A 12,353-nucleotide genomic window follows, 5' to 3' on the forward strand; every position below is an offset into this window, starting at 1 on the left:
TAACACTGCATTACTGTTGCCATTGGAGTATTTCTATTCCTTATGAATGGGAAGCCTTTTATATATTAATCATCTCAGCTTTCTCAGACTCTAGCAAAGTGCCTAACATAGTAAAAAAGCATTTGTTCAAAGGATCCATGAGAATAAAGGAATTAATTAATTTTTAAATAACTCTGAATCATCAGAAACAAGGAATTAAAAACAGCTATTTTCACAACTTGAACTTCTTTGGGTAAATTGTACTGGGACAAAAGTTCAAAGTCTTAGCTGAAATATTTTCCAATAGATCTATTTTATTTCATCTTTATTTCTGTTTCACGTAACACTTGGATCAGTATGGATCACATAGTGGGTACTTAATAAAGGGACCAAAGATTGAAGATTTCTTTGCAACTGAAAGACCCCAGTGGAATACACTGGAGGGCTGCTCCCATAGTCTAGAGCCTGGATGGACAGTGACTGGCAATGGGAATGGAGACTGCTGCCCTGAAAACTTCAGCACTAATCAGAAGCATTAGTCATGGTTCATTTCAGTGAGGAAGGAGCCCAGGGGAGTAGTGTGCTTCCCTCACACTGTCTCATCTACAGAACACACAGAGAGAATATAATATATTGAATATTAATATTCTCTTTTCCTTTTACATAGTCATGAACAGCTACCTAATATGTACATAATAATATCAATGCAAACTAATGGCAAAACAAAGAGAAATTATATTGGCTTTTTGATATTCAAAATAGGAATTTGTAGCAAGCATTACTGAGCAAGAATTTTATAAATTAGGCTGATGCCCACTTAACATAACAAAACAAGGCCTGGTGGAAATATTATACAGTTTTGTGTAAGGCAGAGGAAGAGAGAGCATAAAGGAAAAGTGTGGCCCTTCCAAATGCAAGGAATTATAGAGAAAGGGTGAATAAATAGCTGAGAGAGGTGACAAAGGAAACAGTTAATTATAAGATTCCTCTTTGTGTCTTCACAGTCCCATGGTGTAAGATGGGGAAGAGGATGGGTTGGCTTGACTCATGCCTTGTTTTGCATGAGACAACTGGACCTGAAAGTACATGAGGCCTACATAATTCAGAGTGTGGATTGGCATGTTCAAGTTCAGAAGGAGACAGGCTTTTGCACCTGAGCTTCCTCTTGTTCTCTCATAGCACAATTTCCAATTTGAGAAGCCACAGACCTGCCATGGGTTGCTGGGGTGAGAACCGAGATGAGCAAGCAAGCTTAGCACCAGGGTAGACAGGTGGGACCAGACATTGAAGATATGACAGACACCCAAAGGGGTCTTCACCAGCAAGAGTGGGGTAGGAGTGGGGCTAGTCTTCAGGGAGGGGCTCCCAGCTCCAAGCAAGCCAAGCAGAAATAGACCAAAAGTACATCAGTCACAGATGTCAGCTGTGGCCGCCAGCTGTGGCCGCCAGCCATAGGGTGGTGCCAAGCATTCCTCAGCAGACACCAGGCACCTCACACCCAAGCACAAGTGCAAATGCAGGGATTCCCTTCCCCCAGCACCATGGACCACGGGACCTGGAGAGAGGAGCAAGAAAGGAAGAAACAGCTCTGAAGAACTGAGCAGAAAAGCTAGTTAATCTCAAGATTTTGCATAAATGATTGGACCAAATTAACTCTAAGCAGAATTGGTCCAGATATATTGAGTTTCTTTGTTTTTCTTGCTACCCAAGCAAGTGGAAAAAATGAGATGAGGTCTAAAGAAATAGAATATCTAATTTTCTTTGCATACCTGGATATTGGGGACTCTATCTCTCACAGGAAATTATGACCCCAATGGCTTAGTCATGGGTTCAGCAAGGATATGGTTTACAAAGTAACATCAGACCATCACACCCAGTTTTCAGGGGATATAGGATGCTCTGATTCTTGTCTATCTTACCTCATCCCTTCCTTTCTTAGATCCAAGCCTTCCCTTTGCCTCCATCCTCTCTTCTTTCATCTCTTGACCATTGTCTCTTACTCTTAGAAAATAGAAAACACACAAGTGGGTGAGCAGTATCCGAATGATTACTTTGTGGGCTTTCTAAACATTTAGCTGGAGAAATCAAGCTGAACTACATAAGCACTCAGGAAGCACCTTTCTGACAAGGTTGTACTCCCAAAGAACCTTGCAATGGTATTATTAATTGAGCATGCATTTCCACTTCAGAGCCAAGGGAGAAATATGAAAGGGAAAGACGAAAGCTCTTTAGAGTACTTCATATTTAGCTGATGAATATGTTAGTGAATTGAAGAAATCCTCAAAAAGTTTAGCAAGTGGAACATTCCTGATGCAGTACGTTAACTCAAGTAACCTAATATAATAACCATAAGGAAAAAACAAGTCATGCTCCCCAGACACTATCGATAGTCACAGAAATAAGATGTGGAACTCTAAGTAAATAATTAATTGGAATGACCCAAAGTGTTGTTTTGACTAATAGTAGGGTCTCTATTCAGAAATATGAAGTGTTCCTGCTTTGAGGTTTTTCATACACAAAATAATCCTGCTCCAGTGAAATTTCTGAGTGTTTAGTAAGTGACAAAATCCTTAAAAAGTGGAAAGGGTATTAAAACGATGCAATTCCAGGACCCATCTGTAGGACAAAGATAGGAAGGTAATCAAATGTCCATGCTCTGCTTCCTTGTTTAGTTTGTGTGAACTTTAACTCAAAATGTCTATGTTTAAAATCAAGTCCAGAGGCTGCCACTGGGATGTAGTGGGTTAAGTTGCTGTTTGTGACCCTGGAATCCCATAGAGCATCAGTTCAAGTCCCAGTTGTTCTGCTTCTGATTCAGCTCCCTACTAGTGCACCTTAGAAGGCAGTGGAGAAAACCTCACCACCACTAAGACTGTATAAAGCATTGTATGATGCATGAGTATATGGTCTTCAATAGCTTATAGTCTTAGATTGTACAATTTCTCTCATTCTAACTAGGAAACTAGGAAGAAATTGTGCATTAACTTCTCTTTCTGAAAGTAGCTTATAGTGAGCCAATGATAATGGTGTCAACACCCATGAATGCTTGTGGTTGTAAGTGTTGACTCTCCTTCAAAGTTACTGTCATTCAACATCGTAGAATCAAACTATGTTTATTTGATGTCTACAAGGTTGGCTGAAAATAATAGTCCCAAGTTTTGAAAATCCAAAGATTCATAAAGTATTCACAAATGTACTTAATTTCAGAGCACCAGTTTGGGTCCTATCTCCTCTGCTTTCAGTCCAGCTCCCTGCTAATGTGCCTGGGAAGCAGTGGATCATGGTTTGAATTACGTGAGTCTCTAACATCCATGTATGAAAGCCAAATGGAAATCTTGGCTCCTTGCTGTGACTTGGCCCAGCCCTGGCCATTGGTGGCATTTAGGGAGGGAACCAACAGACTAAAGCTCTTTTCTCTCTTCTCTCTTCTTCTCTCTCCTCTCTCCTTTCTCTCTCTCTCTCCCTCCCTTCCTCTGTCATTCTATCTTTCAAATAAATCTTCCAAAAAATAAAATCAGGTTCAATTTGAACCACACAAGTGGGTGGGGATGGAGATCTCTTCCCTTGATTGACAAAAAAGAAGTAACATTTGTTGAGTTCCCACATGGCATAGAATCTTCATCATAATTCTAGAACTTGAAATGTTATCTCCATATTACAGGTAAAGGAGCATTTGGTTCAGTCCCTTGGGTGAATTCCTAAATTACTGAGATAGATGTATGTCCCCTCTTCTCCCAAAGCCTGCAGGAAGAAAAGCCACCCAACCTCTCATGACCAGTTTTAGAAGCAACTATCTGAAGATTTTGAACACAGTTTCACACCTGCAGCCCAACTCCTTCTAAGATTTGATATAATTCTTAGTGACTGTACCACAAGTCCTTTGCACAACAAATGTGCATGTTTTTCTGAGTCCCAATAAGGTATTGTAAAGAGGGACAAGAAATCAATGTCAGGGCAGTGACTCTTGTTCTTGAACTAAGAAATACTATGCCATTATTATTACCAAAGAATTATATGTCCTTATTTTAAAAAGTAAACTAAGGAGAGGCATTTGGCATAGCAGTTAAGATTCCAGTTGGAACTCATGTACCCCATATTAGAATGCCTGGGTTTGAGTCTGGGATTTAATTCTGATTCCAGCTTCCTGCTTGTGTGCACCCTGAGAGGTAGTAATGATGGCTCAAGAAGCTGAGTCCCCTTCATAAATGTGGAATACCTAGATTGGCCTCCCAGCTTTCAGCTCCCAAACCCAGCCCTTGATGTTTTGGGTACTTAGGGAATAAGCCAGCAGATGGGAGTTCTATCTGTTTCTCTCTCTCTGCCTCTAAATTACATAAATAAACAACAAAATAAGTAAAATATTATAGTGCATATGATAAATACAATGAAATCCCTCCCTCACAGTATTTCCATGAGCAGTGAACTTTCCACTGCCAAGGTCTCATTGGCAGGAAGCTGGAGTCAGGAGCTGGAGCTGGGAATCAAACCCAGGTACTTCAATGTGGGATGCAGGCATTTTAACCATTGGGATAACACCCACTTCAACTTTGTAGATTTTTAACACAAGAAGTCAATAGGAGTTTTGTTCTGTTTGTGTGTTCTTTATTACATGATTGAAACTACTCTAAACAAACACTGTAAAATTAGTAATGATCTTATGATATAATTTTGAGACACTCAAAATAAATTTTACTCTGTAATGAAAGTTGACTAACCCCACTTTTGATAAACTGAAGCGTTAGGACTGCCCTATCCAGTCCTTGGGTGGGAGAGGGGTTGATGTAATGAGAAAGCCTTGGGATGGGGAAGGCTCTTTCTTCCTAATGAATGCCCAGCCATCCCACTTGGTTTGGTTGAAAAGCAAGACTCAAAATCTAAGGCTTTGTGGCTGCCAAGATCCTGTCACTCTTAACATGCTTGTTTCCAGCTGTGGTCCACGATGCCTCTTCAAACAAATTATTTTGCAACGACTGATCGTGTCCCACTCCCTTTAGATGGCCCATAACCACATTTGAGAGTTAGATGGAAATACTGCCTGACAGATGATCCACGCTGGGGCCAGAAGGCTTAAAGCACAACATCTCCCAACCAACTTGCCAGTGTGGGATGTGCCTGGGGCCCACACCTAACAACTGTGTCGGTGGTAACAACGCCTATGTGCCGAAACACTCAGCTGCTTCCTGTCTGCCCGTAACCCCAAGGCTTTAGGACAAGGGCTTGTTTGAACTTTTCTTCCTAAGAGCTCACACATCTTCTTCAAACAAGCAAATGCTGCTGTTAATATCCACCTCCATCTGGCTGGATAGTAAGCTCCACAAGGGGAAGGGAGGTTTATCTGTTTTGCTCATTGCTGTGTGTTCTGTTCCTGGCATATGACAAGAAACCAACATATATTTGTTGAATGAATAAAGGGAGATTCAAACAGTAACATTGTACCTCAGTTTTCTTCCAGGGAAAAGAAGTCCTAATAGGAATAAGCAGGGAGTAGTGTTACCCCATAAATAAATACAATTGTGCACAAATAAAAAATAGCAAATAAAATCAGCAGGTAGTGAATATGCTGGAAATTTGCTATATAAAACACGAGACCCTTCAGGATGCCTGTCTTATCATTATGCAAGGTGTGCCATGTCCCAAGGTTTGCCTGCCATGTGATAATTGACACCTCATGCAGCTCATAAGATGGTATTTATTACAAATGAAGAAAACATACTCATTTTTATTTACTTTTACTGTTCCTCCTCAGTAAAGTATTTGGAATGGCCACATAATTCACTTTAATAAGAATTGAATTTCTGCAATTGATCTGTCAAGAGAAACATGGTTTATCCCATAAAATTCAGTGTGAGTTCATTGTTTATATTTTGAAGCATGGGAATTATTTGAGGGAGGTCCTAGAACTATTCTGCCCTCTGATGAAATAGTTTAATCATTCTCTCTTCATATCTTTAAAAGGATTTACTTCCTGTAATATCTAGCCATGGCTGACTCTGACCATGCCAAAAATCTGTTATTTTTCCTCATGGCACTTGTCCCCATCTGGCATAAGTTCCCATTGTTGCCATTTAACATGAGTTTACTTGTTCAGTTGTTTAACATCCATGTCCCTTGGCCAGATGGTAAGCAGGGCTTTTTGTCAATTTTATCCTGCTGCTTATCTTGCTAGTGCCTAGAATAGTATCTGGAATGTGATGAGTGCTTAATAAATATTTGCCAAATAAATAAGTTAATTAAAACTTACATCAAAGATCCCAAAGTGTGTGCTGGAGAGGAAGTGATGGCAATAACAGGGCTTGGCCTGCCAGGACATCCATTGTAGCAGGAGGAGGTTCAGACATGGACAAGCACATGATCAAGCCAGGTCCACTCTTTTCTAGAGGTCTGTCATTTCATTCCCCATATTTTCAAAATGGGAGCAACAATAACCATTTAATAGGATAGTTATGACAACTACAATTTGGAAGAACTCCTAAGCTTTATAGAAGCATCAGATTTCGATATGTGTTGGGTACACATGTTAGTTGATGGAATGAGTGATTGAGTTGCACTTAGTGCAGCCTGTCTGCTGAAAAACCACTAATAGTTGCTTAGTCATCACAACAGGTGCATCAGGGAAGATTCTTTTCCATAAAATAACAAGGATCAGTGGTTTCATCAGAATCTTCTAAGGAGCTTTTAAAACTCGTATATTCTTAAGTGTAATAAACTGTACCACTCATTTACAAGTATTTCTCTCCCTTGCTACTCCCAGGCCTACCTTATATTCCTTGTTTTCCTGTAGGTAGGGTTTACTCCTTATCCATGGACCCTGGGCATGACCTTTGTCAATGAATGATAAGTGGACATGATGGAGACCACACCAATTTAGAAACATTAGATGTGTTGGCATGGTTTGGTTTGGCACTGTTTTGAGTTTCTGTCCTCTGTTATGAGAACGGCATGCCCTAGTTAGCAGATACTCCTTCAACTGGGTTCTGGAATGAGAATACACATGTTTCTAGTTCAAGTCCAGGCAAGCCCAAATGAGCCACAGAAGACCACAACCTTCATGAAACGTGAGCACAAATGTTTGTGTGAGTCACTGAGATTTCTACGCTGTGTGTTACCTTTGCATAAACGAGCCAGTACACCAGGATCCACTCCATGCCACCAAAGCACATCCTCTAATGCAAAGGAATCTGTTTCTAGACAACTCCTCATGTGATTCTGATAATTAATCAGATTTGGAATCCAGTCTCCTAGGCTATGCACCCCCCTCCCCCTCCTGCCACCTGCCCATATGAACAGGGCTTGACGAATGCTTCCTCAATTCCTATAACTCACTAGTGGCATTCCTGGCTGTCAGGCCAATAGGAAAAGAAAAAAAATGCTCCCATGGTTTGGAGATGGTGATAAAATGTGGAGCTGCAGAGACTGAATTAACTCAGAAACTTCAAGGTCACTTGACCTCTCCTCTCCAGTGTTTTATTGGGAATGTGATAGAATAATTTATTACTGAAACAGGAAGATAAAACTTATGGAAGACATACTCTCTTATAGGCCAGATGGTTTGAATTTGTGTGGTAATTATTCTAGCTCTGACAATCCCTAATAAGGCTGCCTATGTTAGTTACTAAATTATTATTGGCTAATCAATGCCCAGCAGTTCTGTCTGCTGACAGGTCTCGAGACACCCACAAGGGGCAAGAATGCGCTGTCAGTGGTCACTGGTGGAGACTAAGACTGTGGTTTCAAGGAAGACTCATCTCAGCAATAAAGCCAGACCTGCCTGTTTGATTTCTGAAGAATAAAGATCTTTGTGTTCCCTGACCACTTGTAATTAGACCACATGAAAGGTTATAGACAAAGTCAAAATTGCCTTATTTCAGATAAGTAAAAATTCTTAAAATAGTTAATCTTATGATCATGGTTATCTCTTACTACACTTTAAACAGGACTCCATGGAGGAACAGATTTGTAACAAATAGTCCTATTTCTCTATAAGCCAGTGACATTCCAATAAAAGTGCCACATTTGTTTTTATTGTTTTTGAAAATTATTTTTATATATTAAGGTATAACTATGACAAATAAAAATGCATATAATTACAATGTTTTGATATATGCATGTTTTGTGAAATTATCAAACAAATATATCACCTCACATAGTTACCCTTTGGTGTATGTGAAGAACATTTAGGATCTACTGTCTTAGAAAAATTTAAGTTTATAATACAGTATTACTAATGACAATCATCATTTATATATATATATATATATATATATATATAATCTCTAGAACTTTAGTTCTTGCAGAACTGAAACAGTACACCAATATCTTTCCATTTCTCCCACACACACCACAACCCCTGATAACTACTATTTTTCTGAAGAGAAAACAAGGGGATAGGGAAATAGTTTAATCATTACTATTTATAGCATAAAAATTGAACTTGAATTTTTGTTCCTATTTTTACTTTCCTAAATTGATGGTATAAACTGTAACTAACTGTTCTCTTCATTTTGTAAGAGCCAATTCCCACAGCTTTAGGATTATAGTCAATAGGGTAGATAAAGCTACTTTATGTACTCGGCTATACCCCAGAGGATGTTTGAAAAGCATATTATTGGTCGGCGCCGCGGCTCAATAGGCTAATCCTCCGCCTTGCGGCGCCGGTACACCGGGTTCTAGTCCCGGTCGGGGCACTGATCCTGTCCCGGTTGCCCCTCTTCCAGGCCAGCTCTCTGCTGTGGCCAGGGAGTGCAGAGGAGGATGGCCCAAGTACTTGGGCCCTGCACCCCATGGGAGACCAGGAGAAGCACCTGGCTCCTGCCATCGGATCAGCGCAGTGCGCCGGCCGCAGCGCGCCTACCGCGGCGGCCATTGGAGGGTGAACCAACGGCAAAAGGAAGACCTTTCTCTCTGTCTCTCTCTCACTGTCCACTCTGCCTGTCAAAAAAAAAAAGCATATTATTACAGAGCTTGGGACGAATCAATTGGAGTCCTGTGAGCCTGTCTTTCAGTATACAGGTATCTAGTAGAGCCAGAAATACAATCACTCATTTAAAGGAATATAAATACAACAGGCTTCTAGTACATTTATTTCATCAGATCAAGAAACTTGGGAATATTTTATATTTAAATACAATGCATTGGAGATATTTAGAGCCAAAAGCTATGTAAATCCCAGTATCCACTGAAAATGGAAGTCTGTATTCCCTATGACTATAGAGTTCCTCAGCTCCTGTCCTCTGCAACTCTCAGAAGTATGAAATGGATAAATATCCCAATAGCCCTTACTGAAAAAATAGCACTCAGCATTCATGTTAACACCACTGATTATTTGTAAAAAGGTAAGAATATATTACATATTACTTACATAGTAAAACTTCAGTGCGAAACACTCGAAAACGGGGTTGATTGTTAACAACCAATGATCACATAATTTCTATTATGGTTCTTGCACTAGATGTTGGTGTAGGGTCAGAGGTAACTGTGTCACTTACTTGAACAAAATTTTATATTTGTCATGTCATCTAAAATTGAAGAAAAAAATTCATGGATATTAAAGTTTTTGCACACTTAGATCCTTTTATTCTATTTGAAATAGGCATGTGATTTATTTCTTTTTATGAAGGCTCGAAAATCTGTTAAAAGCAACAGATATACTGTACCTCACAAACTAAATTTCAGGGGTTCACCTGGAGTTATGGAACCCTACTTAAGAGTTCACAAAACCATGAAAAAGAATAGTACAAGGCTGGTGTCATGGCTCACTTGGCTAATCCTCCGCCTGTGGTGCTGGCACCCTGGGTTCTAGTCCCGGTTGGGGCACCAGGTACTAGTCCCAGTTGCCCCTCTTCCAGTCCAGCTCTCTGCTGTGGCCCGGGAAGGAAGAGGAGGATGACCCAAGTGCTTGGGTTGCACCCTCATGGGAGACTGGGAGGAAGTACCCAGCTCCTGGCTTCGGATCAGCACAGCACTGGCTGTAGTGGCATTAGGTGAGTGTACCAATGAAAGGAAGACCTTTCTCTCTGTCTCTCTCACTGTCTATAACTCTCTGTCTCTCTCTCACTAACTCTGCCTGGCAAAAGAAAAGAATAGTACAAAACCTGCAATTAACATCATTTCTAATGGTTAAATTCTGAAGTTTTCTCAGTAAGACCCGGAACAAAGCAGGGATGTTCTGCTCATCACTCCTTTTCAAAATTTTACTGGAAGTTCCAGCTAATGCAACAAGAAAAGGTATACAGATTTGCAAGAAAAAATAAAAATGCCTTTATTCACATATCTAAATAAAACTTCAAAAAATTGGCAAAAAACCTGGAGCTAATAAGTAATTACATCAAGGTTGCAGGATACAAGTCTAATATATGAAAGCCAAACACTGCACTATGTACTAGCAATGAAGAAGTGAAATTCGAAGCTAAAACCTCAATACCACTGATATTACACTCTCCAAAATGAAATTCTTATGTATAAATCTAATCTAACAAAACATGTACAAAATCTTAGGAAAGCTACCAAACTCTGATAAAAAAAAATAGTGAGATGATTTACGTTCAAGAATAGGAAGGCTCAATATTGTCAATATTTAAGTTCTAAAAAATGATACATAGATTCTATCAATCTGAATCAAAATCCCACCATGTTGTTTTATAGATATTGAGAAACTGATTCTAAAGCTCCTATGGAGAGGCAAAGGCTCCAGAATAGCCAAAGCAGTATTGACGGAGCAGACAAAGTTGGAGAACATAATGACATAATGACTTCCTAGAGGGGTGGACATTGGGCATCTGGTGCAGCAGCTAATCCACTGCTTGGGACCCCTGCAGCCCATATCAAGGCAGCTGGGTTTGAGCCCTGGTTTTATTCCTGATTCCAGTTTTCTGATAATGTGTACTGTGTGGGGGAGGGGGTTGGAAGAAAATCATGACTCAAATACTTGAGTTCCTGCCATTTCCATGGGAGCCTCAGATTGAGAATGTAGCTCCTGGATTCAACCTGGCTCAGCCCTGGATATTGTGGGTATTTGGGGGAGTGAACTAGTAAAAGGAAGATGGTCCAAGTGTTTGGGTTCCTGCACCTGCATGGCGGACCCGGAGGAAGCTCCTGGCTTTGGGTGGACTCAGCTCTGGCCATTACATCCATTTGGAGAGTGAACCTGTGGTTGGAAGACCTCTCTCTCTCTCTCGCTCTCTATAATTCTACCTCTCGAATAAGTAAATAAAATCAAAAGAAGAGAAATGCAAATTAAAACAACTATGTACCCTTACACATCTACTAAAATTTCTAAAAATCTGAAACATATCACCACAGGCTAACAAGGACATAGAAGCAATAGGAAAACAAAATGGAACACTCACTCTGGAGGACAGTTGGACAGCTTTTTAAATTTTAAAATATTTAAGAAAATTAAAGTATGCAAAGTATAAAATGTGATAATTTGATACATATACACGGTGTAATGATTATCACATTCAAATTAATTAATACATCCATAATCATCCAAGTGATACTGTTTTGTGTGTTGGTGTGGGGGGGATAATGGAACTTAAAGACTGTTCTCTTATAAAATTTAAACAATGAAATATCATTAACTATAGTCATTATACTGTATACTAGCTTCCCAGATCCTCCTTTATCTTATAACTGAAAGCTTGTAATCTTTGTCCAACATCTCTTTACCATCCACCATTGGTAAACTTCATTCCACTCTGCTTCTATGAGTTTCAAACCTTTTTTTAGATTTCACATATAAATTAAACAGCATTTTTTTGTTTCTGACTTATTTCGCTTAGCATAATATCTTTCAGATGCACTCATGTAGTCACATATAGCATAATTTCTTTCATTTTTAAGAAAGAATAGTAACCCAATGATTATAATAGTTTTCATTATCCATTAATTTATTGATGGACATTTAGTTTGCCTGTATATCTTAAATATGGTGAATAATGCTTCAATGAACACAGAGGTGCAGATATTTCTTTGATGTATTAATATAACTTCCTTTGGATGTTTGTTTAGAAGTGGGATTGTACAATGGTATGGAAGTTCTATTTTTAACATTTTTGAGTAATCTCTATACTCAAATCTCAAATGTTAATTTGAACCAATTAACATTCCTACCAATAGTATACAAGTGTTCCATTTTTGCTATATACTTGCCAACACTTATTTTCTATTGTCTTCATAATAGCCAACACAAAAAGTATGAGTTGATATCTCATTGCAGTCTTAATTTTCATTTCCATGGTGATTAGTGATGTTCAGTACCTTTTCATATATATGTTCATCATTTGTATGTCCTCTTTAGAAAAACGTCTATTTACATGCTTTATCTACTTTTTTGAGTTTCTATATTTTGTTTCCTTTACTATGGAGTTGGTCGA

The sequence above is a fragment of the Lepus europaeus genome, chromosome 4 (genome assembly GCF_033115175.1).
Source record: "Lepus europaeus isolate LE1 chromosome 4, mLepTim1.pri, whole genome shotgun sequence".
Taxonomy (NCBI): Eukaryota; Metazoa; Chordata; class Mammalia; order Lagomorpha; family Leporidae; genus Lepus; species Lepus europaeus.